This window comes from Pan paniscus, chromosome 6, assembly GCF_029289425.2.
Source record: "Pan paniscus chromosome 6, NHGRI_mPanPan1-v2.0_pri, whole genome shotgun sequence".
In the NCBI taxonomy this organism is placed as follows: Eukaryota; Metazoa; Chordata; class Mammalia; order Primates; family Hominidae; genus Pan; species Pan paniscus.
In genome coordinates, this window is record NC_073255.2 from 61,789,273 (window position 1) to 61,793,468 (window position 4,196).

At 38.5% G+C, this 4,196-nt stretch overlaps 1 pseudogene; it reads left to right on the forward strand.

Moving 5' to 3' along the window:
• The first annotated feature begins 3,471 nt into the window (after nucleotides 1-3,471).
• LOC117978055 (gem-associated protein 7-like) lies at nucleotides 3,472-3,869 on the forward strand (annotated as a pseudogene).
• The last annotated feature ends 327 nt before the right edge of the window (nucleotides 3,870-4,196 follow it).

Consider the following 4,196-nt stretch of genomic DNA (forward strand, 5'->3'; position numbering starts at 1 on the left):
ATAAAATATTCATCAAATATTTGTTCATAAGGTTTTGAAGAAAGTCACAATAATATCTGTTTATAATAGCTAATGTCAGGTTTCTTCAGGTCTTTGGGATTGGGCTCCTACAGTATTTATAATAAAAGATAATTTTATTATAAATAAAATTTAAAGATAATTGCTTATCTTTGCTTTACTCAGCATCTCAACTTTGTATCCGTTTCTTATTAATCTCTAGATTTTCTGAGACTAAAAGTAGTAGTATCTGACACTTTATAAGTGATCATTAAATTTTTATCAAATAAATGAATGAGGAATGCAAAGATAAGATGTAGTCTTTGCCCTTACAAAGTTTAATACGGTAGAAGTAAGATATGCAAACAAACAACGAACAAATAAACAAGACAGAATTTTATCAAGACCATGAATGAGATACCCCAAAGAGAAAGAATTTCAGGAAACTGAGAAATCACACCAGCCTGGAAAGGAGGTCACATTTCAATGAGGCTTTGAAAGATGGAGTATCATTTCAATAAGCATTTCAACTTTCTAGGATATCTGCAGATACAAGGGGCCACTTTTACCATTTTGTAGCAATTGTATAGAAAAGAAAGCAAAGGATTTTTAGAAACAGAATCTTTAAGTCCTTTCAGAATGTTTTACCATGTTAGGGTTGAGGCAAGAGGAAAGCCTCAGAGGAGCTGGTGATAACATTGTGGAGCTATTCTATCTTGTTCCTCTAACTCCTTCCTTCATTTTTCTCCTGGGTTTTGAAATCAATTTTGTTCAAATTCAAATCCTAGTTCAATCACATACAAGTATGTGACCTTGATCAAGATACTTACTCTATTAATTAAATGCACAGGGCTTGACATTTTAAAAAGCACCTCAAATGAAACCTATTATTAAGAGATGAGACAGCAGCAAACTATGGTTCTTAACTAAAATACATATTAGTGTCATCCCAGGAGCTACTTCAAAATAGATGAATATTCCATCCTTGACCCAAAGCCCAGAATATCTAGGCAAGTGTTTCCAGGAATACTTTGAAGAAGCTTCCCAAAATGATTTGAAAGGTAGATAAAATTAAGAAATTCTTCTGTTCATGTTGTCCTCTCCATAAAAGGAAAATTAAGAAATTCTAGTAAATAAAGGATGACATAGGGCAATATGCCAGATTACATCAACATTTAAAGGTGGACCATAGGAAAGGATCCTAATAAAGCAGCTTCAACACAACCAGGTAAACCAGGAGGCAGCAGCTCAAAAAGTGAGGAAGAGTTTCAAGGAAAAATGGTCAATAATGCCAAATAAGTTAAAGAAAAATACAATCAGAATGCCTTTTACTGACCTTTAATAAAAGTAGTTTTGCATTAAGGGGAGAAGCCAAATGGTGATAAATGAAGTACTGGATGGGAAATTTAAAAGTAGAGGTTTATTTTTTCTTTGCATCTGGCTATAAAATGACGAAAAGATACCACACCAAGATGTTTTGCCAAGGGAGGGCGCTATTCTTTGTTTTACTTTTTAATAAGCTTAATATGGTGAAGATTTAATCTGTGAAGAACAATCCAGATCAGGCGTCCCCAACCCCCAGTCCGTGGCCTGTTAGGAACCGGGCCACACAGTAGGAGGTGAGTGGTGGTGAGCTTTACTGCTGGAGCTCCGCCTCCTGTCAGATCAGCGGCAGCATCAGACTCTCAAAGGAATGCAAACCCTGCTGTGCACTGCGCATGTGAGGGATCTAGGTTGCATCCTCCTTATAAGAATCTAATGCCTCATGATCAGTTTCATCCTGAAACCATCCATCACCCATCCCCCGCCCCCCCCCCCCCACACACCCACACAGACACCCTGGCAGAAAAATTGTCTTCCATAAAACCAGTCCCTGGTGCCAAAAAACTGGGAGCCGCTGGTCTAGACTACATTAGATACCAATCATTTTCAAGGCATCCCATACATATATTGATCTGGAGTTTGCTATAAGACAATTTCATCTCCTCAAAATCTATTAGTATATCCTTTAACATACACACTGATGTGCATGCTAACACTAAAAGGCAAGCTAAATAGGCTCTATATAACCTGGCCCTGCAATTATCTTAAAAGAAGTTTACTTTTTCTAATTACTGTAATTGCACCAGTACTAAGAACTAAGTAACAATTGTGCTGTGTAGCTAGTAGCAAACATTCCAACCAGCTGCTCAATAATTACCTCATTTGCCAATTCAAACAGCTTTCACTTGCTACATGTCGGAGGCTGGGAGGCGCTAAGAGGTATGTTATGATCTTTCTTGCTATACTCAGAAATAAAAGCATTCCTTATACAACCCAGTTCAAGGGGACAGCTTCGTTTTTAAATCATGATGTTACCAGAGAAATCCTTGCAGCCTACTCAGAACATTTTCTTCATGATTTAGAAAATGATTATCCCAATTTTGTAGTAAAAGGTATTGCCTGACCTAGGTTAGGGTCTGCAGCGTTTCATAAGATATATACCAAGTTTCTGTAAGTTCTTTTGCTAAACTGAAAAGAGTTCAAATTGACAGTTTAGATACTGTCTCTGAGCTGTCCCTCAATGTTCCTCGAAATTCTTCCCATTACCTGAAATTCTAATTGATCATTCAATACACATTCCCCCTTAAAAATCAAGTATTTTTGTGAATACTGTTAGTCTTTCAGATCCTGGAATAAGACTTTCCCTCTAATTTCTATTTTGGGCCAGCATTAACTAAGAAAGAAAGAGTTTTAATTTGGAAGAAAATAGGGCTAGTTTTGAATTACATGAATCAGAAAAAGTAGATTTTGCAGAAACATAGCAAAGGGCTCTCTAAAAGTAGAGGGCAACCTACAGCTGGCCATAGGGCACGCTAGAGCGTAAGTAAAGGAGAAATATCAGGAAAAGAGATATTATTTTACCTGGATATCTAATGGATAGAAGAGGGGAAGCAAGGTGTTGATTTATTCTTGATCAGGTAGCATGTTCTATAGAGTGGTTCTAAGATCAGTGTCAAAGATCAGAGGGTTGTAGATATGCAGCATTATTTCTGAGGGCTCTGTTCTGTTCCATTGGTCTATATCTCTGTTTTGGTACCAGTACCATGCTGTTTTGTTTACTGTAGGCTTGTAGTATAGTTTGAAGTCAGGTAGCATCTCACTGATATTTCTTTAAAAATAAATGAGTACTGCACTCATTTATTTTTAAGTTACAACATTCACAAGAAATATAACAATGAAACTGTCATTAGTGTTGTGACTATACTTAATAAAAAGCTAGGCAAAAAAAGTTTTGAAAAGAAGACTTCTGACACTAAAAAAGTTGCAAGTACAAAATTTCAGAATAAAGAACAGTACTTTTTTTAAAATTTCAAATAAGTAATCAAAGGCACATAAATTAAAATGTAATATCTTTGTCTAATACTGAATTAGTAAATACCAAATTTGACATTTAAAAGAGATTTCCGAGCAGCTGCAGACCTCGCCAAGACAATGCAGACTCCACTGACTATTCCTGTGCCCATGCTCCAGTTACCCTGGGGCCCTGATGGCCTCAGCCTTGGCTTTGCCCCGATGGATGCTGGGGCAGTTGAAGCCAGAGGTTCCTGAAATCCAAGAGTGTCCCATACTCAAGAATCGCAGGAATCCCAGGAGCAGTGGGCTCGAGCTGCCCTTCGGGAACGTTACCTCCACAGCATGCTGGCCATGGAGTATCAACAAGTGAGCTTCATTCACATTGTACAACTATGTGCACATGGCTGCCCATTTCAGAACCACCAATCTGGACATGGCCAGCTTCTACGTGTCATAGCTCAGCTGCAGATTCCCATAGGTGAGTAGAGGTGCTGCTCTAATGTAGTGACATAATTTCATACACCTTCAAGCCATAAAGATCTGTGTTCATCTTTCAGCTTGGGTCTAAGCCACAGTATCCCAGGCCTCCCAATTTTCCTGAGCCAGGAAATCTGGGCCTCATGGAGTTACGGGCCCCCTTGGAATTCTGAGCCAAGCTCCAATCAACTCTGGACTCCTGAGACCTCCTGGGTCTAGTCAGTAAAATTCTGCAACTCAAGGAATTCTAGGTCCCATTGGAAGGAATGATTTACCTCAAAGAACTCTGAACTCTCCAGACGTATAGGCCTGATGCCATTTCCTAAAGTCTGAGGCTTGGGGGTGGGGTAATACAGGTGGGCAAATTACAGAGTGGGAAGTTATTT